The sequence below is a fragment of the Lynx rufus genome, unplaced genomic scaffold, assembly GCF_022079265.1.
Source record: "Lynx rufus isolate CCGP_SWC_20201006 ecotype Redwood Valley unplaced genomic scaffold, mLynRuf1.p SCAF_3, whole genome shotgun sequence".
Lineage (NCBI taxonomy): Eukaryota > Metazoa > Chordata > Mammalia > Carnivora > Felidae > Lynx > Lynx rufus.
The window spans coordinates 157442563-157468140 of NW_025814845.1; positions in this window are offsets into that span (position 1 = coordinate 157442563).

Genomic DNA, 25578 nt, shown 5'->3' on the forward strand with positions numbered 1-25578 from the left:
TTCTTACTTGACATTTGACTATTTGCAGAGCTTTCTCTTCTGTTTGTTCTTGTGTGACTCACTTATCGGCTGTCATAGGCCCATGTTCGATTTATTTAAATTGAATGAATAAGTACATTAGGCAAGGCTGTCAGGAGGAGAGAGAATGGGAACTTATTGGGATGAGTGATAAGTCAACATGCTGCAATAGAGATTCTCAGCAAAGCTGCACAAATCAAAATGCTAAATGGAGGTGAAGAGACAGCCCAGGGCGACCCAAGGCAGGTGCACAGAAAGAGCAGGCCCCTTCGCTCTCCGGATGGAAAATCCCAGCATCTGAGATTACTGTGGGGCCTCGCTAGGGGGGTGGGAAAATTCTCCCAGCAGACTGGACACTGAATCTAACGATGATTTTAAACCTCTAAAAACTTAAATTAGCTACTACCCGAACAGTTGTGAGTTGAACATTGAATTTCACGCCACCTACTGAATCGTCATAACGGCACCTACAATTCGTCCCCCTCTTATGGCCCAGGATCCTGAGGCACAGAGGCCCTACAACGTGCCTGAGGCCCCACAGCCCTAGACCCTGTGCTCTCCGGCCCACTCCCCCACCCCTTTGCCCCCTTCCTGCCACCAGCCCCCTGGGGAGCAGACCCCCTCTGCTGGCCGTTCTGCTGGTGCAGTTCCAATTACAGGATAGTGCATTTGTTCTCGTTAAGTTTTCTCCCCTGCACACATTCACCAACCAGCTGATTTGGTGAATTCATAGTGAGGTCAGAGGCCCTTTCATTTGAAAGCTCCTGGATGTATGCCTACGGCTGGGCTTCTTCCTTTCTCCACCACCTGCCCCCATTTTTCTTTTATTTTTTTAAGTTTATTTATTTTGAGAGAGACAAGAACATGTGAGTTGGGAAGGGGCAGAGAAGGAGAGAGAGAGAGAGAGAGAGAGAGTGAGAGAGAGAGAATCCCAAGCAGGCTCCGCACTGTCAGTGCAGAGTCCGACATGGGGCTCAAACCCATGAAACCATGAGATCATGACCTGAGCCGAAATCAAGAGTCAGACGCTCAACTGACTGAGCCACCCAGGTGCCCCCACCCCCATTTTTCATCACAGAATTCCCTGTCCTAAGGAAACCTCAACCCCTAAGGCAGCATGATCCCTCGGTAGGCTCTTGGCCTCAGCAAACACTTGTTTGGGATGTTAGAATGACATTCAGTATAAAATCGGCTTTCAACAAGTGTTTGTCGGCCACCCCCTAGGTAGCTCAGATTATGTCTTCTAAACTGATTCATTTCCTCCTGGCTGTTAGAAAGTACATTGCTATATTGAGAATGTGCCAGTAATGCAGGCCTCTAGAATTCCTTGAACTTCTTTTTAGAAAGAAACAATGGTGGGGCCCCTGGGTGGCTCTGTTGGTTAAGCATCTGGCTCCTGGTTTGGCTCAAGTCATGATCTCATGGTTCGTGAGTTCGAGCCCCACATCAGCCTCCACGCTGACTGTGCAGAGCCTGCTTGGGATTCTCTCTCTCTCTCCCTCTCTCTGCCCCTCCTCCATTCATGCACTCACTCTGTCTCAAAAATACGTAAACTTTTTTATCAACGTTTATTTATTTTTGGGACAGAGAGAGACAGAGCATGAACGGGCGAGGGGCAGAGAGAGAGGGAGACACAGAATCGGAAACAGCCTCCAGGCTCTGAGCCATCAGCCCAGAGCCTGACGCAGGGCTCGAACTCCCGGACCGCGAGATCGTGACCTGGCTGAAGTCGGACGCTTAACCGACTGCGCCACCCAGGCGCCCCCGTAAACTTTTTTAAAAAAGGAAGAAACAGTGGCAATTTGGGGGATGAATAATATTACCGTATCTCATACAGGACAATGTATTTCCTTTTAATTCATTCATTCATTCATTCATTCATTCTTTGCTTCATGTGGTGCTCGGGCCCCGTGTTAGGCATTGGGAATTCAATGGTGAGGAAAAACAGCCAAGGTCCACATATTCAGGGAACTCACAGCCTAGTACGAGACACTGGCATGAACCCAGTCATCACACTAGTGAATGGATAGTCGCAAACCACTCCTGTGCCATGGAAGCATGTGACTGAGGGGGGTGGAGGAGGGAGGACAGTATTTGGGCATATTTCTCCCTTTAGCTGAGATGCAATGAACTATGTGAAGAATTGAAAGTGTTTAATATATGAAGAGAGGGACAAGGATCCCCGAGAGACAAAAGAGCTTGTGCAAGGTTCCTGAGGTGGCCCAAACATGGCTCAGAGAGTGAGGGGCAGTATTATAAAATGAGGCTGACAAGCTAAGCAGGGGCTTCACTGCCAAAGTATTTGTCCTGTATCTTAATTATTTGTCTTTATCTGAAGATCAGTGGGAAACCACGGGAGAGTTTCAGGCAGGACTGCCATGCAGATGTCATCAGATTTTCATTCTGCATAAAAGAAATCACTCAGGCCGCAGTGTGGACAATGAACAAAGGGCAAGTCAGAGGATTTGCAAAGACCTGGGAGAAGGTATGTGGATTAGCTGGCCTGAGAACGATGGTGGCTGAGCCTCGGGCAGTAAGAGTGGCGATGGAGAGCATCGAACGGACCCAAGAGCTTGCTACTCAAGGTAGCGTGGTTAGAACTTGGTGATGGGCTGAGTGGGGGTGAGGCAAAGGCGTGTCTCAACTGCTACTCAGTGGGGTCCTTCCTCAAATAGGCACTAGGAAGCTCTCAAGACCTTCGGTGAAGTCTTCAAACAATGCAGTTCTACTGCTCTGAGTGTAAGCCCCACAAAGGCTGGGATCTCTCTTTTATTTTAAGTATCCAGAAGAACGCCTGGCACATAGCAGGTACTCAATAACCATTTGCCAAATCTCAGCTACTTCTGTTCCTCTCTGCTCCACACGGATCTCTGGAGCTGAAGAAACCTCCTTGGGTGTCGCTACACTCTGAAAACACTTCCTACAAAATTCCCTGTCTCGAGATGTTTGTGAATGCCTCCAGTGGCCCTGTGGAAACACTCCCTTGTCTGAAGGGGAGGAGATACATAGTCCCCCTCCTGAGTACCTCACAGGATAGCTGCCCGGCCTCCTTTCTCTGGGGGATATTACACACCATGAGCCATTGCCGACTGATGAGGGGCCGACATCAAGCTCAGGCAGGCTCAGTACAGTTCTGTCTTCCAAGAATTTGAAGTTTGGAGAAAGACATGAAAACTGACAATAGTTGAAATCGAATCCCTTCAACAGCAGCAGTTTGGACAGTAGTCCCTCGAAGTCATTTTGCCAGTGCTCAAAGCTGGTTTTGCTCAAGTCTTCTTTCAATGGTAAGGTAGCATATTGATTTCCAACTAATCAATTTTTTGGCTTAAGCTAGCCAAATTTGGGGTTGTTTGTCCCTGAAATCGGGATGGGAAATTTTGAAACACAAAACAGTGTTAAGTGAGCAGTGTCCAAAGACTCACCCAGAAGCACCTGCCACCATTTTTCCCACTTTCTTACCATCAGCGATCCCCTTGACTTCAGCCCTATTGCTGAGGTTTTGCTATGTAACTGTTTATTCCCCAATAAATGTGAGTTATAGAGGGACTGTCTTGCTATGGCTGGAGATGCTGAGAACAGAAAGATTTCCAGAGGGTTTTGGGGAGCACTGAAAGGCCATGGTTTGCCTGGTTCATGTTGAAGGAAGCAACTCGTGTTGTCCAAATGGTGGATGGCCCCAACAACAGAGTGATAGCCTAGGTCCCAGAAATGCTTTGCTCCGGTCCCGCTTGCCCCCGTTTGCCACCCTTCCCCCAGCATTTAAGTTTTATCAGCTTATTAACACGAGTCTCATTTTCTCCTTGAGAGACCAGCAGTCACATGAGAGCCTTGGTACCAGATGTAGACAAGGAGCCTGGAATTAGATCTAAGAGCCAAGGCTGACAGTCATCGTCGTGTGTGAGGATTATTTTAGGAGGAGACGCAGCCAAATATTTATCAGCTAATAATTCCTGGGGCTGGTAGGCTCTCTGCGTCAGAAGGAGAGCTGTCATCTTGGAGATGCAATGCTGATGGCCGTGCTTCTAGGCTCTGACCCCAGGGCGCACGGCAGCCAGCACCCCCAGCTGCGGATCAAGCAGCCACCGCGGGATGTGTTGGCATTGGCCAACCTGAGCACAAGTCATGTGCATGAAGCCCACCAACCCATATTCATGAGGGAGAAGAGTGAAGGAGGGGAATAGGAGAGAAGAAGCCATTCTGGGCAAATCAGCCCAGAGTAGACTGAATACAGACAACTACGGGGTCCCCCAAGCCATTCACGGTGGGCCAGGTCTAGAAAGTTCTCAGTAGACTGGAAAAGGGGTACAAAATTGGGCACTAGGAAGCACTGGTTGGGGAGGGGGTGAGCCCTGCGATCACCATCTGCCCCTTCCCAACTAAAGCAGGTAGACATCGTACGAGATAGAGAGCCTTACTCTACGTCCCAATGGGTGACTAGAACAGGACCCCGGGTGGAAGGGGGAATCTGTGAGTCTGCGGACGGCAGGTGTTATGAGATCTTCACCTCCTCTGCCTGTTTCCCCATCAGCCCCTCTTGCCACCAGACGCTCAGACTCCCCCTGCTACAGATCCCTACTTTTCACCTTGCTGGCTGAATAGCTAGTGACATGAGCTGGCGGGCAGGTCCAACAAAGCCAGGAATTCCTCCAACCCTTCCTCACAGAGGGAGCTGGAGACAGGAAGCAAAGGAATCCACGTGTCTTGGGCAGCCCTCCCTGCACCACCTGGAAATGCTGGCGCCTCCCCAAAGGGCTGCCTTTCCAAGAGCCAAGGAAATCCCAAAAGCTGTGGCTTCAGGCCGCAAACAAGGCAGGAGATCTGGCTCTCCTCCCTCTGCCACCCGGCTGAAATGCCCACCCATGGCCTTGGAGCTACCGAAGCCAAGAAGTGACCCTGAGCTCCGCCCCCCACCCCCGGCGCTTTCCCTCTCCCACCTCCTCCCAGCAGAAAGGCCTCGGGGGACAAGGGGCTCTTTCCCCTCACCCCCTGGAGGCAGCCAGGCCGTGCAAGGACGCGCACCCCACCAAGGGAGGCTCAGGATCCGAGCCAGTCTAGTGCAGACGATCTTGGGAGACAGATGGCCAGGCGGATGGGCCGGCAGATAGAGGCTCCTGCTCCTTGTCAAGATGACACTCAAAAGTACATCCCCGTCATCACAGGTTGTCAGCGGTGTGTCAGCGCGCGATGCCGCGTGTGTTTTTGGACACTCTGTGAGTTTGGAAGGCTGAGCTTTTTCCCACTTCCATAGCAACGACAAAATTCCAGCCCCAGACGCAAGTCTCTGAGTTAGTGTCAGACAACGGGGGGGAGTGGCAGGCAGAGAGGGGTGTCGCTCCCAGCAGAGAGGGTGCTGGAGTGGCAAGGGTGGGCAGGAGGCAGGTTTCTGGATGTCTGTGGGGAGACCGTGTGTGGGCACGAAGTGACAGAAGGCTGCAGCTAATGGCTGAGCTCACGGGAAATGCAATCTGTCGGCTTGAGCCATCTGGGAGCAGGGCTTTCCTGAGCATGGGTCCATTCCAAGACCCCTGAGGGTGCTCTGGGTGTTCATAAGAAAATCCCTGTTGGTTTGAACTCTGTGAAGAGCAACGGACTAAAGGACTTGAAGTTCTAATGGCTCCTGGGAGGGGATCAGAAATAAAGGGGGAAAATATGAGATTCTCCAAGGACAGTAAGAAGACATAGGTCACAAAGTACACGTGCCCTCTGTGACTGAGGAAACTAGATTCATCATGACTCTGAAAATAGGCTCGTCTGCATGTGATTGGCTGAGGCTTTGTGCGTCCAGAGAAAGAGCGTTTCTTCTCCTGTCCTGTTTTCTCTGGTCGATCACTAAGTCACCAAATCTTCCCATTCTAGATCAGGGAGTCTGTTCCTAAGCTGTGATCTGAAGTAAGTTACACTCTCTCCCTAGGTTTCAGTTTCCTCTGTAAAATGAAGAGGCCTTGAGATGGTGGGGGTGGGGTGGGGGGCTCGTGGAAGGGATCACCTGCTGAACTTGACCATGGGGGTGGTGGCAGGGATCCTCTTTGATCAATGAAAGATCCGCCTGACCTTAGTCCTCCTGGTAGGCTGAGCTGTCACCTCCCAAAGATGTTCATGTCCCGGGGCCCAGAACGCATGAATACATTACATGACAACAGGGACTTTGCAGATAGGATTAATTTGGGGCTCTTCAGACGGGGAGACTATCCTGAATTACCTGGGTGGACCCAGTGTAATCATAAGGATGCTTACAAGCGAAAGAAGGAGGCAGGAAGGCCAGAGTCAGGGATGTGGTGATAGAAGCTGAGGCTATATAATCTGATTGCTTGCACCCCAGATTCAGGAACGCAGGCAGCAGCAAGAAACTAGCAAAAGCAACGCCCTAGCATTTCCAGAAGCAACGCAGCCCTGACAACACCTAGATTTTAACTGTGTGAAATGCATTTTGGGTGTCTACGCTCCAGAACCATGAGACAACAAATGTATGTTGTGTTAGGCCATTAAGTTTGCCGCTGTTACAGCAGCAGCAGAAACTGATACTGTCCTCTGTACCATAATCCAACCTGAAAACCTTGCACTCCTGGCCTGTCACAGGTGCTGCAGGAGAAGGAAGGCACAAAGTCGGGTGGAGTTCTTTGTGCCCCTCTGGAGCTCCTAGCAAAGTTTTTGGCACAGAGGAGTAGTTCGATCAGTACTTGTTGGCTTGATTTGATTGGACAAGGAGGGAAGGAAATGGTTTGGTAGCCCGGCATCACCAAACCTTTTGAGCAAATCTGAGAGTGAATCCAGGACGAGAGGTCACCTGATGGGGAACTCCCGCTTGCTTAATGTATTAATTGTGGAGCAGTGGGAGGCTGTTCTCCACCTCGGTGTGCACGTGTCATTAGCATCCAGGAAACAAAATTATAAACGTTTGTACATGAAAGAACACTACCAAGAAAGTGAAAAGATAACCTAAATAGCGGGAGTAAATATTTACAAGTCATATCTCTAATGAAGGCTTGGTACCCAAAATATATAAAGAGCTCCTACAACTCAACAACAATGATAGCCCAATTAAAAGCTGGACAAAAAGCTTGACCAGACATTTCTCCAAAGAAGAATTTTTTTTTTTTTTAAAAGGCTACTAAGCCCATGAAAAGATGCTGAACATCATTAGTCATTAGAGAAATGAAAATCAAAACCTGGACAAGATACCATTTCACGTCTACTAGGATGGCTAATCTTTAAAATGGAATATAACAAGTGTTGATGAAAATGTGAAGAAACTGGGGGCGCCTGGGTGGCTCAGTTGGTTAGGCATCAGTTAAACTGACTCTTGATCTCGGCTCAGGCCATTATCTCATGGTTCATGAGATTGGCCCCGAGTCAGGCTCTGCTCTGATTGGGGTTCTGCTTGGGATTCTCTCTCTCCCTCTCTTTCTGCCCCTTCCCCACTCATTCTCTCTCTCTCTCTCTCTCTCTCTCCTTCTCTCTCTCTCAAAATAAATAAATAAACTTAATTAAAAAAGAAAATATGGAGAAACTAAAACCCTCCTACCCTGCCGGTGGGAATGTAAAATAATACAGCTACTGTGGAAAACTGGTTGGCTTGTCCTCAAAACATTAAACCTAGAATTACCACATGACCCAGGAATTCTGCCTTTAGGTATACATCCAAAAGAACTGGAAACCAGGACTCAAACAGATATTTGTATGCCAGTGCTCATTGTAGCGCTATTCATAATAACCAAGCGATGGAAACATCTTTGATGGAAACATCAACAGATAAACGGATGAACAAACAAAATGTGGTCTACGCACACTGTGGAACATTATGCAGCCATAAAAAGAAGGAAATGTGACACGTGCCACCACATGGATGCATCCTGAAGACATTATAGCAAGTGAAAGAAGCCGGACAGAAAAGAACAAATATTGTCTGATTCCACTTCTATGAAATATCTAGAATAGGCAAATTTATAGAGACAGAAAGCAGATTAGGGTTTAGCATAGGCTGAGAAGAGGACAGAATAGGGAGTTACTGCCTCATGGGGACAGAGTTTCTGTTTAGGGTGGCAAAAAAAGCTTTGGAAATAGCTTGTGATGATGACTCTACGACACTGTAGATGTAATTAATGCCACAGAGTCTTTACAATGGTTAAAATGACAAGTTTTATGATATATATATATATATACATATATCATATATCTTGTATATCTCATAAAAACTGCCATTTAAACTGTAAGTAATTTTAAAAATTAATAAGGAAAAATGCATTTGGTCTGGGAGCAGAAGTAAGGAAGCATGTGACCAAAAGAGCCCCAGCAGCTCCAAGACGATGGGACTATGGAAGGAAGTGGGTGGTCCGGTCACGCTTCAGTCTAACCGTAAAGGAGCCTCAGAGCCGTGCGGGAGAGTTTGGGCGGCTGGGGCGTGCAGTCAATGTATTTAACTGTTATTATCGTCGTCGTTGTTGTTGTTGCTCTTATTTTAGTGTGGAGAATGGAGTGACTTGGAGGGAAACCATACACGTAGAGCTCATGGGGTGAGTGTTGCAAGAGAACAAGCAGGAAGCCACCAGGCGAGGCCGGGTGGAGGGCAGAGGCAGTGAGACAGCAGGAAAGGAGGGAAGGAGGAGGCGAGACAGGGAAGAGGAGGGTGAGGACAAGCGAGGAGTTGAGAATGGCTTCCCAAGAATCTGCTGCCTTTTCCCTGCCCGAATGGATCGGTGGCTCAGCGAGACTGGGGGGGCTGGAACAACGAAAACAGCTAGTCAGGGGCTCCAATCGGGGTTTCCTGACTCCCTGTCCCTGTAACTCTGACACATCACCCTCGAGTCTCGTAACTTAGGTTTTAATTGTTTTTGAAAGCCCTGCATACAGCTCGATCACTTTGGGGCTGGGACAGTCCTTCGGTTCTCTGGACTACTTTATTTTCAAGTTTCTAGCTCCTGAGGGGCACCCCGTGCCATGGGGCCACTTGTCTGGTGAAGGGGGTTCTTCCCAGTTCAGCTGTGGCTCCGACAACCTCTCCATTTCCTTAGCCCTTCTGTTCCGCGGCTTGCGGACATCCCACTGCTGTCTTCCAAAGGAGCAGTGTGAGCCCTGCCAGGTCAAGGAAAAGTATGTAGTTGGTTGTAAATTAATTTCCACGGTTTTATCATTACTAATCGCGTCTGGGTTCATGATTAGAGGCTAATGACATGGTAATTAGTCACTGTAATTAGCAAATGTCAAAAAGCTTCCAGGGGCTCTGTGGCAGAGACCCAGGGGGTGCCTTTGACAGCAGGGTCATTCAAGACTGGCCTGCTTCCTATTGGAATCTACCTTGATTCAGCCCACCATCCAACCCAAGACGTTCTGTATGTGTCTTATAGGTTTACCCTCTTCTTAATGTAAGCAAGGGTTTCCTTGTGTTTATTATGTATAAATGAAGATATTACATATAATAGAAGAATCAAGGGGCGCCTGCGTGGCTCAGTGGGTTAAGCGTCTACTTTTGGTTTCAGCTCAGGTCTTGATCTCACAGTTCGTGGGATCAAGCCCGGGGTCGGGCTCTGCCCCGGCCGTGCAGAGCCTACTTGGGACTCTCTGTCTCCCTCTCTCTCTGCTCCTCCCGAGCTCGCGCTGTCTCTGCCTCTCTCAAAATAAGTAAATACATAAACTTAAAAAAAAATTTTTTTATACAGCAGAGGTATCAAATGGTATGACGGCCAATGAACGAAGTCGTGGGATACAAAACAATGCAGGGCACGGAACTGCAGGGAATCCAGGGAAGCAGGAAGACTGACTCCACATCTCAGCCCTGCCAAGGCCTGGTGTGTGACTTAGGCAGGTCGCCTCACTTGTCCCCTCAAAGCCAGACCTGGAGGTGGGAAAGAGAGTTTTTCCACAGCGCGTGCTATGAACACACTCATTACCTAGTACAGCCCCAGTTTAAAGCAGTTTTATAATGAGGCTTTATATAATGAGGCTAATTCATTAAATATCCAAGCAGATGTGACTTCGTTTTTACTCCCCTGCAAGACTTTTTCTTGCAAATGAATATCCAAGACACGAAACCAAAGTTGTCAAACTATGTGTCCTGTTTTGTTTGTTTAGGAAAATAAATGGGCAGACCATTATATCTGGACCCCCCTTGACAGGCCAGGAGAGGGGCCTCGGCAAACACAATGAGCCCCAGGGGCACCCCCTTCACATAGACTCTGCTTTGGCTGAGTCCACTGATTAACCCTCCTACAACACCAAATCAAGTACTGCAAAAGGACCTAGAAAAATCTAGACAGACTGGCTGTCAAATTATTCATATAAGGTTAAAATTGGCTCTCCTGAATTATGTCTGTCCCGTCAGTCTTTTTTAGCCACATTCTAATTATACAAGCAGACAGGGCCCAGCTTTTAATGGTGGCCAGGGGAGGAAACATCTTTCTTGCCCACTGAGAGAGCTTCCCAACCCATCCTGGCTGTGGGTGCCTCCCTCGTGGACCTCATCTTGGCCGTGCTATCCCTAGATCACTGCCCTGAAGAGGAGAATGCCCACTGGTGATCCTTCACGTGCCCAGAGGCACATGGCCAGCAGGAGTTACCTTCTTCCCCGGGGTGAAGCCAATCCTTTACTTTGGGATCTTTTCCTAATCAGTGCATCGTGGGATGATAATGCCGGGAGCATCGGTGCTGGGTTTCCATGCGGGTCACTGAGCCCATAAGCCTAGCTGTCCTCTCTGCCTTCATCCATCACACGGCCTGACAGTAATTGCTTGCTAAGTGACACTTCCTCTTCCTCCCCTACAATGAATCTACCGAATTCTAATAGTCAGGCTTGTTGGATTCTAGTGGTGACATTCCCACCACACAGACAAATCACGGACATCCAGGGCATTTACGGGGCCAGTGCTGACCACCTCACCCAATCAAGCCAATTCTCACCTTCATCTAGTCTACTTTCACCTCCTGACCAGTCGGATCCCCTCCATCAGTCCCCAGATCCTCAAATACATAAGGCCTTTGCTGGCTCAATCTTTAGGTTCCAAACTCAATCTCAGGCCGGCCCGGCCAGGTTGCACTCTAAGATCCAAGTTGCCACCAATTTTCCTGACCTAGGGATTTCCTTTCACATGCCTTTTCCTAGGATTATAAACCAACTGGACCTTTTCATTTATTATTCTCTCACCTTCGGCTATATCTTCTTACTCTATCCCTCCAGTAAGAAATATAAAAAGTCTCTTTTTGTATCTTGTGACATTTTTGCCTTGAATTCAAAGATGTCAGATACCAAGGCTGCTATCCCAGTTATTTTCCTTTTGTTTAGAGTTGCCTGGAACATCTTCTTCCATCTGGCCTTTTATTTTCACCCCTCTTGTATCATTTAAACCTGGATCTTAGGGGCGCCTGGGTGGCTCAGTCAGTTAAGCGTCCGACTTCAGCTCAGGTCACAATCTCGCGGTCTGCGAGTTCGAGCCCCGCGTCGGGCTCTGGGCTGATGGCTCAGAGCCTGGAGCTTGCTTCCAATTCTGTGTCTCCCTCTCTCTCTGCCCCTCCCCCGTTCATGCTGTGTCTCTCTCTGTCTCAAAAATAAATAAACGTTAAAAAAAAATTAAAAAAAAAATAAACTTGGATCTTATGATTCAATCTAAGAATACGTCTTAAAAAAATTTGGAAAAACACACATCACATGAAATTTGCCATCTTGACCATTTTTAAGTGTGCAATTCGGTGGCATTAAGTATATTCACGTTCTTGTGCAACCTCGGAACCTTGGGCAACTATCCAACCTCAGAACTTTTCTGTCGTCCCAAACTGAATCTTCACACATGTTAAACAATAGCTCTCTGTTCCCCTTTCTCCCAGCCCCTGGGAACTATCGCCCTACTTCCCGACTCTATGAATTTGCCTCTTCTAGGTATCTATCCCATCTATCATGGAATCATACAATAGTTGTCTTTTTGTGACTGGCTTTTCCACTTAACAAAATATCTTCAAGGTTCATCCATGTTGGAGCATGGGTCAGAATTTCTTCGTGTTCTGAGGCTGAATAATATTCCACTCTATGTATAGAGCACATTCTGTTTATCCATTCGTCCTCCACCACGGACACTTGAGTTCCTTTCCCCTTTCAACTATTGTGGTTAAAATTGCCACAGACGTGGGTATACAAATATCTCTTCGAGTCTCTGTTTTCAGTTATTTTGGCTATCTATTCATTCATAGGTGGAATTGCTGAATCATATGGTAATTTGATTTTCAATTGTTTGGGAAATCTCCCTACCGCTGTTCATAGCGGCTGCATGAATTTACATGCCCTCCAATTTACACGCACAAGGGTTCCAATTTCTCCACATGCTCACCGACACTTGCTATTTTCTGTTTCGATAATAGTAGCCATCCTAACAGGTGTGAGGAAGGACAGAATTTGTCCTTTAATTTAACCCATTTAGATTTATTATAAGCAGTGTTAAATTACGTGTTATTCTTCCAATTTCTTCTAACTTTTTTATTTTCTGCAATGTTTTATTCTCTTTTTCTCTCCTTTCCAGCTTTCCATTGGGCAGTTCAGGTTATTTCTGGTACTCCTATTAAATAGGTCCTGATGTTTGTAATTCTCTCCTCCATATCTCCCAGAAATTTGGGGGAGAATTCCCCAATCTTATATTACATTGCTAATATTGTTATTTTATCCCATATGTTCTGTTCTTTATTTCAATAATATATTTGTCATGCCTAATATTTTCAGTTGATTATTTTATGACTTTACTTATTTTTTTGCTGCATTTTGCTAATGTTTTCTTCTATCTTGCTGGGTATTTATTTCGCTTATTCTTTGTTAATCTATTTTGGTCATTCTACTTCTATTGGTATGTATAATTCAGTTTTCTTTCTTTTTTTGTTGATGTGTCGCTCGGGTGTTTCATTAACTTTAGCCTGTATGCTCATTTTCTTACTTCTGGGGATTTCAGCCACTTTGCTGGCAATGTATATTGGTGAAGGGCCATGGGTTAAGCCTTAACTTATTTTCACACAGCAGAGTTTAAGAGAAAGGAAACCGAAAGTGCAGAATCCCAGGCACCACAGAATCATTACTGATTCCCCTTTGCTGCCACTTCGTGGAGAATGAAGGTCTAAAGGTTTGGCCAGCCCACCCTCACTTCCATCAGCTTCTTGCCCCATCAGGGCTTTGGCAATGCCCAGAGAGGACCCGAGGCTGTGGTTCTCCGTTTCTTACAGTGGCACCGGTGATAACTGTCCCAGACGTCCTATGTGAGATACCCAAATCTCTCTTTTCCACCCCAGGCTCCGGTCACCCCTCCACACGATGCACACACACCTGCACGCACACGCACCCCGGTTCACCATAGCCTTCCACATCCCGGACCTGCGCACGGTTCTCACGTGGTTGTTAGTCCCTCTGATTCGTGCCTCACTGTGAAATGCAAGTTTGCCATCTTGATAGGAACGCCCAGTGGTTTCTTGAGCCTGAAGGCCACTTAGCATCAGCTGAAAAATGATCACATTCTTGAGCACTTCATGTCCCTAAATGGAAAACTTTCCAACCAATTTGTTTCTCTTGCTTTAAAAAAGAATGTGTGCAGCTTGGATGCTAATCATAGTGATGTCAAAACACAAAACACAGACACTCGTGTACTCATATGTGTGAAGGTCCCAAATGCCAGGCTGTGTCCATTTTTTTCCCCATTTGCATAGTACAGTCCTCAGTGAACTCACATCAACCTTGCAAAATATGCAAACAGAAAATACTGCCTTCCTCTTACCTGACAACAGATCAAGGCCAAGAGAAATGCAGATTGTGCAAAAGCTGTACAAGCACCCCAGTGTGTGCCCTTTCTGCCATGGCTTCCACTCCCTGGGGACAGTATTCAAAGAGCCATGCGTTAGCTTAGGAAGTTAATTTACCGGCACCAAGTATGTGGCAGGATCCTGATAAGGGCGCGCAGGTGCGCCCCACCTGCCCCACAGCATAGATCTACACCAAGTAAGAATTATTAACATCACCACAAAACTCCGGGTTTTACAAATGCCACAGTGATTACCATCTCGTGAAATATTTCTCCAGTCGGCAGGAAATGGATGTTACACGGTCAGATGGATCACACGGTGGCGTAAGGAGGCATGGCAGGACTGTTGAGGGTGGTGGGCCCTTTTCTCCCCACCTTGGGCCACCCTTGACTCTCTGCTTTCTGCTACATCCCAGTCCGATCCATTAGCAAATTTTGCCATTCTACCTTCCGACAAATGGGCAGCATATGACTCACCACAGTTACCACTGCCAATCTGGTCCAGGTCGTAGCACTTCTCTGGATTTCATAGTAGCTTCTTTTCTGCATTATCACCGATTATCAACACAGCGGCCAGAGGAGTCATTTAAAGCCAAAGTCAGATCACGGCTTGGCTAAAAACTCTTCAGTGGCTCCCCATCTCACTCAGGATAAGAAGCCAAGTTCCTAGCGCTAGAATATTGAAGGCCTACCTGGCTTAGCCACCTGCCACTCAGTTCTCTAACCTGTCCACTGCTCTCCCACTCAAGTGTTCCACTGGGGACACTGATGCCCACTACTCTCCTCATATATGCACGCTCCCTCCCAGGGGTCTCCAGGGTCAACCTGCTAGAAACATTCTTTACCTGATACCCACATGACTCGTTCTCACTGCCTTTAGGAAGATGTCTGCTCAAATGTCACCTTACTAGATAGGTCTCCCATGGCTACCCTAAAGGTTGACAATACCCCCACATTCCCTATCCTTTTCCCTCAAATTTCTTTTCCTCCATAGCTGTATCATCGCCTATGTATTTATGCATATTATCTGCCTCCGTGTACTAGAAGTTCTAACAAGGCAGGATAACTTTTTTTTCATTTTTATTCACTGCTATACCTCTAGCCCCTAGAAGACTGCCTATCACATATTTATCCCTCAATAAATCACTGGTAAATGAATAGATTAGTGAGTAAAGGAAATTCTGAGATGTAACAATCTTGAAACAGGCCCCTAAAATATCACTGCTTCACATGCTAGACCACATCGTAACCTGATATCCCTCCAGTGGGGGAAAAATACAGTCGAGAAGAGCCAGTATGAACACCACCTCCACATGTTTGCGAACAGACACAATCCCTCTCCGGATTCTCTCATACCCTTTCTCAAGTGTGATGCAAAATGCCTCCATTTTTATTCCACTCCCTGGTTTTCTACTCTTTATCACCATCTCAACAGCTCAGCCCCTTGCCACCTCCAGGATAAACAGAAAACCTTCAAAATCTTTAGACCTTAGAGGGTGCCTGGGTGGCTCTGTCCGTTAAGCATCCAACTCTGGTTTTCGGCTCAGGTCATGGTCTCATAGTTCGTGAGTTCGAGCCCCACCTTGGGATCTGTGCTGACAGTTCAGAGCCTGCTTGGGATTCTCTCTTTCTCCTTCTCTCTCTGCCCCTCCTCTGCTCGTGCCATCTCTCTCTCTCTCTCAAAATAAATAAATAAACTTTTTAAAAACATCTTTAGACCTTAGAAGAAGTTTCTGAATCACTGGACAATTTTCCACCACAGATGCAAGCCTGAGAGGCTTCCAGTTAACAGGGTAACTTCCTCTTTGGATTAGTTTATTAAACAGACTCTACATCTATCTCCCCAGGGAAAGGCCAGAAATACCAGCCATTTGCGAAACCATCCGGAAAAACAGGCACAGGCTGATAACTTCCCATGAAAAGGATCATGGAAAATCAATATCGGCGTCTTATAGATTGCAGTGAATAGGCTGGGAGGAAATACTTGGGGACGGACCGAGGAAGGAGGGCTTCAAAAGTAGACCTTTCATCCACACACAAGGACGTCCGGTCTGCATTTCCACTGGACTCAGTGGAATTCTTACTGGAATCACAGGAAGCCATCCAACGTGGGGGGACCCAGCGATGGTGTCAGCCTCGTGAGCTCACATCACTCGGCAGTGCTACATCCCTCCAAGGCTCTTTGCTTTCAAGTTCCAGACATTTTCATAGTATCTTGCAACCGTTTAAAACATTGTTCAACAACTAATATGGTTGCGGGACAGCCATTGTGTCTACGATGCCTTTTCATATATACAAAGAATTATTCCTTAAGGTTAGTCTTTATCTAAAAGCACAGGCAATTTGGGAGAAGAAGATCCAAAGGAGGGTGTATACGTTTCTCTCCATTCTTCTAAGAAAGAAACCAAGATGGCAGATGAGAAAATAGCTTTATATAATAATTAGCCATCATGTTGGTGTAATGCTTTACAAATCATGAGGCACTTCTCACATGTTTTATTCAATTTAATATGCATACAACCCAAGTCAGGTAGGGAGATATAATTGCACCCATCTTATAAATAAAGAAATTGAGGCTCAGAGAGGATAACTAATTTGGCCACATTCAACAGTTGGTCAAAGCGCAGATTCAGGACTTCAACCTAAACAGTGCGATGTTCAGTGCATTGCTCTTTCCACCACACATAGCTGGGCTTCTATTCAACTCAAGTTTGAGACATTATATTCTGTTTAAATCTATTCTAAAATAGTCTTGAGCAATGCAGGGTAGATGGGGCATGAGCTGGGAGCTTGCGGAATTTAGATGCAAATTGCATGTTAGTGTCAAACCAGCTTGCCAGAGGGCCTTCTCACCAGAGGAGGCCGGTCACAAGGCCTGATCTCTCTTTCCCTTGACAGCCAGTGTCTCTGCCCTGCAGAACAGGACCTGGTGGATGTAAAGAAAGGCCTGAGCAGCAGTCAGCAGCCCCGCAAACCAACACCACTGGAAGATTCAGTTAAACCTGTAGAAGAACAAGTTGGGGCGCCAGGACAGATTGGCCACACTGCATTCCAGCATCAAGCTGGCCTGTGATGCTTTCCACCCCTGTCAGTTGTTCAGCGTGTGACCGCAGACAAGCTGTCTGATTCCTCTGAACCTCAGTTTTCTCAGCAGTAAAATGGGATATTATTTTACCCATCTCAAACGTGTATTATGTTACTTAGGTAAAGTGATAGATAGACCATAGATGTTGCTCAAAAACAGATCATTTCCTTTCTTACTTCTAATGGCCAGAAGAAACAAGGAGAGGGGAGTTGACCGAACCTTGGAATCTCATTTTCCAACTTGCTCATTGGGACACCCAATTCTTATCCCTGGAGCCCAGTGTCTGGCCTGTAACATGGGTTCTGACTGTATCTGTTGAATCAAGTTGGTAGAAAGACTGTCTGTCTCTCTGTATACTTGTTTCTCTGTAGTCATCTCGACAAATCAACAAGTAGCCCCCAGGGAAGGATGCCAGTTGGTCTTTACTTAGGGTATGTAATAAAACTCAATCAACAGGCAAGCTACGTGTGTCCCCCACATTTACAGCATGGCAAATAAAAGAGTCATAGGCTGGAATCAAGAGTCCCAGGTCCCTCTAGGTATGCCCCTTGAACACCTCATGCCTCAGTTTCCCCGTCTATAAAAAGGACTAATCCTCTCTCCCTCCTTAGTAGAGATTGTGCATGTGGAAGTCATTAAAAGGCAGCTCGCAGGCAAGATGCTGATCCTACTACTAAGGCTGGGTTTATTTCCAGTTTCCCATGGATGTGCCTTGTATGGCAGGAGTCCCCATCCTCCCCTTAAACTAGCTCCAACCTGTGCTTGACTTTGGGTGGCCGTTTTAGAAAACTCTGGAGTTCTGGTCAGGGGCTCTGAAGCCTGCCAGGAGGGAAGGGGAGGGGCCTAGGCAGCCAGAAAGCTGCATCTTTCTAACGAGCCACTAGATAGAGTTGATTTATAGGTCAATAAACATGGGCAGGTCGAGTGCAGGGCTGGAGAAGACCTGGGTGGGTTCCACATGCGGCAGTTCATCAAGGAGGACCCTGGGGGGGAGGGAGGAGGTACCACACGTGCTCACGTTTACCCCTGAGCTAAACCTCCATCCCCGGACCCACTCCGCTAACCTCCCTCAGGGAATGCGTGGCTCTGCTGGACCAAACTCTTCCATTCAGTGGGAGGGGAAACTGAGGCAGGGAGCCCAAACAAAAATGACCCTGCAGAGCAGAGATTTGAGCTCCTCACCACAAAACGCACAACAGAAGAATGCAGCATCCCGTGCGCGTCCTCCCCTAAAAAGGAAACAGAACGTTGGTTCCCCAGGCTCCGTAGCCTCAGAGCCCTCTCCAGGGCAAGGAGAGCAAGAGCTTGGTCCCTGCTCAGAGATGGGGAGCGGGCAGCAGACACCCCACTTCCAGAAAGTATGCCTTCTCGAGGGAGGCCCGCTGTTCAAAGACACTGCGGGCCACAGCTATGCTCTCACCGAAGAGCACACGTGCGAAACAAGGAGGTCATCATTCAAGCGAGAGTTGGGAGAAGCTAAAATCCATATTGCTACCGGTATTTTTCCCTCGCCAAGATTGAACCCGCCCGCCTCCCCCTTGCAATTCCTTCAGACGGAGAACTCCCATGGTGCAATTAGGATGACTTTTTTGAGAGATTGGATTTTTAAGCAATCTGCAGTCAGAAGCAGGTGCTTCCGTAGCGGTGGAAGAAACGCGACCGCTGGTCCCCTGCCTCTCTCCATTCAGGGCCCAGGGCTTGGCTGCTACCGCGCATGCGCCCACTGCCCGGACACCGCAGGGCAGGACCTCGGGGGTGTTAAGAGTCCAGCAAGGACCTGCTCTACCCCTGCCTGTCAGCTGCTCCGCCTGGCAGTGCGGTGGCCTCACACCAGAGTCAGGATGTGACACGTCTGTCAGTCTGGGGGGACACCGGTGTGTCAGGACGCAGGCAGCTGATAAGCAGGCCATTTGTTCCCTTTCAGTGGAGGATAGGAGCAGAGCAGAGCAGCCGCAAAAAAGCACAAGCCAGCAAGAAAGGCTGTCTTCAAAGCCTTCAACCCATCAATTCAGCATAATGTCAAATCCAATGGAAAAAAGTCAGGGGAGGGGAAAACAGTCTTTGCTGGAGATCTGAAAACACTCCCTCCTTCTGGAAGCTGATGGCCCCTTTCTGGAGTCCAGCCTTAACCTCTCCCAGTGTTTCTGTGATCACCCCTCTAGCCAGGTGGCTCTGTTAACCCAAGCTGATGAGATCTGGAAGGTGCCGGTCATCAAAACTTTATTTCTTGCCCTGGTGGCTCTCCTCTCCTGCCGCCTGCCTGCCTTCCAGGATGTTCTGTGTTTAGCTCAGTGGGGGGCACCACAGCTTTGCGGAGTGATAGGGAGAAAAGCTGGTTTGTCTGCTCAACGCCCACTTTAAGTAAGAGTGAGGGACACATGTTAACCTCGCTGTCCTCCGGGAGAAACGGTCCAAACGTCTTTGTCTTCTTTGTCATCTGCATTTTATCTACAAAGAGGGCCCCACCTCTTTCCCACACTACAGGCAGGAAAGATTTATTTACTCAAAAAGGCACCAATTGTACAAGGGGCAGAAGAGATAGCAGGATCTAGTAATTTCAGAGGTCGCGGAAACCTGGCCATCCGCTGCCCCACTGACCTGAAAACTGTCTTCCTCAACTAAATGACTAAGTTTGAAATGCCACCGTGCAAGACGCCCCCTTTTGTGCTGGGGCCCTGGTCAGCTGCAAACACCCAAGACAGACGATACTTCCGGTCTGCGTGGGGTGTTTACGGGAAGCAGCAGAGGAGATTCTTCCTCAGATGAAATTTTGGTAGAAATAAAGGAGGCACACCTGAAGGGGAAAGAAGTCCCCTGTGGGCCCCAGACCAAGGCAGGTGCTTCGAGCAGAGGAAAACCTCACCATCCTCACAGGGCTGCCCTTTGGGGAGCTGGACGGACTCTGAGGGTGGAGATAACCAAGGTAGGCTTCAGGGAAGACGCACCTCCCTCCTCACCACGGAGACGATTCTGGAAGGTGGGAGGGCAAATGCCAGGGAAGGAGAGGCATGACCACACGTTGTCAGACGCGCTCAGCACGGCGCAGGCCTGGGGAGCCACCCCCTGGCGCCCACCCAGCTCCCCCGGCTGGATGCATGGACTCCCGGTGCCACCCACCTGGGGTGGCTCTCAATCACCGCAGGCATTTGCTGACATGAAGGCCAAGCCATTCCCACCATTTCCTTTACTCTGGCTCCGTATAGAATAATACGCGATTAATTGATTTTCTGTCACTCTTTTAGGACCGAAAATTAATTTCAGAGCAACCTTATTTTCTCAGGGTATGAATCCTCTCCACCAGAGTCATTCTGCTGCTCCATTATGCATGAGAGAAAATAGTGACAGAGTGTGGGATGGGGGCGCCCCAAGGCCACAAACTGATAGTCTGTGGTACCGATACAACAATATTCACCGGTGCCTCTAAATAATTCACATCTACAACTCAATTTGGGCCTGCACACCGCTCAAGATGCAGCCGGGGGAGGCACAGCCATGAGATTTGGGAGACTGTCACTGACACCGCGGAAGCAAGGCGCACAGGGGCTCCTGAGGCCAAGGCCTCTCACCCCGGGCCTGCGGGACGCGGCGGCGGCGGCCTGAGGCTACAGCCTGTGGCCCCAAGCCCGGGCTCCCCTTCACTCCGGCTCCTGGCAGAGCTCACACATATTCTGCAAGAGGGGCTGGAGAGACAGTACTGAGCCCCTGAGAGGGCAAGGCGACAGCAGGCCTTATAAAGCCCAAATCGAGCTCTGAAGGAGGCAAGCCAGACTCCCCAGGCGGTTCAGCCTAAGCGGGTCAGCTCATCTCTCTGGACCTCGGGTTTTAAGGTTTGGTTTCGTTTTATTTGTTTTGAACCTAGCCATTCATCAAATTCATCGGAGGCATTTGTTAAAGATAGAGATTCCTAGGCTCGGACCAGAACTGCTGACTCAAGATCTCCTGTGAGCCGGCAGTTGATGCAAAGTCCTGTTCTCATAGAAACAGCTGCGCCAGTACCCTTCCAGCTCCGACTTTCTCTGGTGAGTCTAACAAAGAACATGGTTAAGCCCGGTCTGGGGAGGGAAGGGCTGCCTGCAAGACCGTTGGTAACCAAAGCAGGAAGTGGGTCACCTTGTCCTCTGGGAAGAAACAGAGAGAGAGGAACTGTCGCCAGACAGCACAGCACATCAGTCTTGCTGAAGCCGAAGAATGGACACGGGTCCCTGTCGCCTCCAAAAGAAAGAGGTACCACATGCAATACCCACGCCATGTTGAAATGGACCTGTCTGGTGGCAAGATCCTAAGATGACCCCAAGATTCCCGCCCTCTGGCATGCACACCCTGGGTAACACCCTCCCCCACGGGTTTGGGCAGGAACAATGAGTAGGATGAGCTATCCCTCCCTTGATTAGTTTACTAATCAGTTGACTCTGACTCAATCCAAAGGGAAATTATCCTGGGTGGGCCTGCCATAATCAGGTGAGCCATGAAAAGAAGTCAGAGAGATGTGCTCCTGATGGCCTGGATGAAGCAAGGTGCCATGCTGTGAGAGCTTCTGTAGTCGAGCTCTGATGACTAGAACTTGTGGTGGCCTCTGGTTGCTGAAAGTGACCTCTAGCCAACAGCCAGCAAGAAAACGGGGACATCAATCCTACAACTGCAAGGAACAGAATTCTGCGAACATCCTGGATGAGCCTGGAAAAAGACCAGAGCCTTAGATGAGATCGCATTCTGCCAACTGGCCTTGATTTAGCCTGTGAGACCCTGAGCAAAAGACGCAGACCCCCCCACACCAGGACTCCCAGTGCACAAAAACCATGAGATAATAAATGGGTGTTGCCTTAAGCCACTAAATTGTGACCATTTAATTTGTTAGCCTGCAAGGGTTTTGGGGGGTTTTTTGTTTGTTTTGGTTTTGGTTTTTTTGTTTTTTGGTTTTTTTTTTTTTTTTTTTTTAATTTCTTTTTCACAGATGGAGAAACTGATGCTCAAATAAACTTCTCTGAGGTCAGAGTCTGGAGTAGAACCGGGTCTCAAATTCAGGCCTCTGATTCCAAGGCCTGTGTTTTCTGTTGTTGCCCCAGCACTATGAAGCTCCAAGAAAGAAGGTTGTTTTAAACGCAATTCCCAGGGGCCTGACTGTGGACAGCTCTCTATGAAAAGGAAAACCAAAGAGGTCGGCGGAAGCCAAGTACCTCCATCCTGTTAGTGGCCCTCCCCCCCACCCACCCATTCAGTCGGCAAGGAGCATGGGCTGAGAGGTCAGCCCTGTTGACCCTCCGAGTCTGTAGCTGCCCCTCCAGCCACTGGTCCAGGGCCCTGAGCAGACCCCCTGTGTGTAGAGTCGCCTTCCTTCTCTCCTCCCATCAGGGGGCGGAGGGCCCAGCCAACCCACGCACCAAACAGGCTCTTATCATTGATCATGAATGGTGTCCGATGAAACCCAAGCAACAATTGGAAAATCAGACTGCAAAATGGTGCTCTTTATTGCCCGTGTTTCTGTGGAACATTAGCAATAAGAAGTCTCCAGAGAGGAGCAGTGAAGGACAAAAAAGAAAAGGCGAAAAGAAAGCGAGAAACGTACCTTCCTTGGCTGCAAACTTCACGACACAGCCACTTTGTAACATGCACCATATGCAGCAGCCACGCACAAGGCCCAATAACCTCCTTCCAAATGGTAATAAATCCCCTTGGACCCCAACACGCTTGTAATTTACAACTTGGCTAAAATGAACATTATTTCAAGCTAAGCGTATTCTCAGAGGTGCAGGAGAATGTGGCAGCTTTCCTGCTGACAGAGGAGTTTCTTTTTAAATGTCATGCATTCACTTTCATTACTTCCAAATAATTGCCCGAAAAGATCGGCTGCTGGACAGGGCTGCCCACTTTACATCACTATGAGTCAATTTCATCATCATCAAAGAGCCCCTGGGAGCTGGTTTCAGCCTAGGGCGGGCTCAGCCCTCAGTCGCTGGCTCCCATTGGTCTCCTGGCTGTGCGGAAAAAGGTGCCTCCATCATTCTCCCGGGACGGCTCCAGGTAAGATGGAATGCTTTCTATAGATAGACAACATGATCTGTCATCACGCCAGCATCAAATATCATTCTCCTGCGTCCACTGGATCGTGGTGTCATTGGCTGCCCAGCCTGTAATATAATGTGAGGCTTGTTATCATGGAACTGGCTGAAGTCAGTGTACCCCTGTCCCTCATGAAGAAGCCGGAAGTTATAATACGCTGGGGTGAGGCGGGATACTCGCCCTTTCTATTTCCAGGGGCACACTGTATACTTTGTGGTGAGCCTGCTTTCAAATCAAACACAGTCTTTGCTTTCAGAGCTCTGATTTTGGTTATCAACTGCGTAACAAACTACCCCCAAAATGTGGTGTCTTAATTCTTTCTTGAGGTTCTGTGGCTCGACTGGGTTCAGCTGTGTGGTTGTTCTTCTTCATGTGACGTCAGCTGGGGTTGCAGTCGTCTGGGGATTGGACTGGGCTGCAGAGTCTCCCTTGGCTCACTCACATGTCTGGTGCCTTGGTATGGAAGGCAGAAAGACCGGGTTCAGTTGGACATCTATGACTCTCTCGCTCTCCACCACGTGGCCACAAGTCCTTTTGCTCTCCATCCATATGCCCTTCCCACCTAGTCTCTCCCCGTGGCTTCTGCAGGGTAGCTGGACTCCCTACCCGGGAGCTGAGGACTCACAAAAGCACAAAAGTGAAAGCTACTAGCACGAGGTCATTTTGCCACCTATGACTGACTAAAGCAAGCCAGAGGCAAGCTCAGGTTTAGCATGGGGAGGGAGCAGACAAGGGTGTGAACACCAAGAGACGTGATTCACTGGAGGCCATCTTTGGTGGCTAGCTCTGAATCAGGAAGCCACATCTCCTTTGTGAAATATCCCCAAATAACTACTATCAACTCTAATCTCCCTTAAGGAATGAGGAGGATCAATATAAGTTCCTTAAGGAGTCTCGACTCATTGGTATATAAGCATGAAACAGTTTTATTTCTTCAAATCCTTGCCTCAAACTGTGATAAGTTTAATCCCCCTCTCCTATGACTTAATGACATCCTAAGCAGATCCCATAACTTTCTAGTCACGTTTGCTGATTAAAATAGTCTGCTTCAGTGTGTTAGATGACATCAGGGAATTATTTCTTGAGGTATGATCATGGTTTTGTGATTATAAAGAAGAGATGATTAGGGGTGAAGTGTCATGACATTGCAGTTAACTTTGAAATTGATAGGTAGATAGATAAATGGGCCAACCAATCATTAACAATTGGTGCAACTAGGGGCATCTGGGTGGCTCAGTCGGTTAAGCGTCCGACTTCGGCTCAGGTCGTGATCTCACGATTCGGGAGGTGGAGCCCGGCATTGGGATCTCTGCTGACAGCTCAGAGCCTGCTTCAGATTCTGTGTCTCCCTCTCTCTGCCCCTCCCCAGCTTGGACTCCGTTTCTCTCTCTCTGTCTCTCTCTCTCTCTCTCTCTCAAAAATAAACACTAAAAAAATTTTTTAAAAAAACGGGTGCAACTAGGGAATGATTAGATGGGCATCCATTGTTCTAGTTGCTGAACCTTACTACATACTTGTTTAATTTCACAGCATAAATTTTTAATAATAATTTAATTATTTAAATATTTAATATAATTCTTATTAGTGTTAATAATAATTTAATTTTACATAATAAAAAGTTGAAGAAGAAATCCAGTCCACTGTACAACTTCAATTTCACATCCAATTTAGAGTTATCCTTCTCTCCCGTCATTGGTGTTGGGGACTTAGAACATAACGTGTTGAGGAAGAAACATCCCTGTGCATGCCTGTGTGATTTTAATTGTATCCATGTTGGTTTTTACTGCTCCCCTAGTCTACAATGACTGGCAATTACTGCTTCATGTGTGGTATGCATTGGCACTCCTGGATTATTCCATAGTTGCTCCCCACCCCACAGTTCTCTGATAGGTAAGATCCACCTCTGGGTTACCTCCTCTGCACCAACCCCATCAGCTACTGACCCCCCAAGGTCCACTTCCAAATTCCTTGCCCCTACATCTTTTGCTCGAGGAATTTCTCTCTTAAGGGAGATGCAGGCAAGATGGCCACCGCCAGGTCTTCTCCATTGTGCCTCTTGATCTAAGAAGAACTGGCAAAGCCAGTGGAGAGGGGCACAGCTGTCACATGGCTGCCCCTTCTCTGAGCCCTGCCATCTCCAGTTCTCTTTCCCTTACTCTGAGGCAGGTCTGTGAGTCCCCTCAGTTAGGCATCCAGAGCGGGAATAAGGCGCTAATCTTCAGTGTTTACAAATGGGCCCCCCTCATTTGGTCTGGTGGGAAGAAGGAGGGTTGGAAGCTCCCCTTTCTCCCTCTATTAACATTGCACACCCCCACAAAGCACACAATCCCAAGGACTGTCCTTCCCAGCCACCAGTTCTCTCCTTATATAGACTGAGGCTCAGTGGGGGGGGGGGGGGGGGAAGGGTGAAGACTGTGGGAGGATCAATACTGCCATGTCATAGGAAGCTCTGGGAGAAGGTGTTAAACCCAACTGTCACTGGCTGTCTCTCAAATGTAGGGGGTTAATGCTTTCTATCTTCAGCTATGAACCTATCTTCACTGATTCTAGTGCAATGGACAAAAATCTACTCGACATCCTTTACAGAAACATAAATATGGCCAATGAATCTGGGCAAAGAAAACCCAGTTTACAGACCCAACTCAACTACTAACTTGCCGTGTG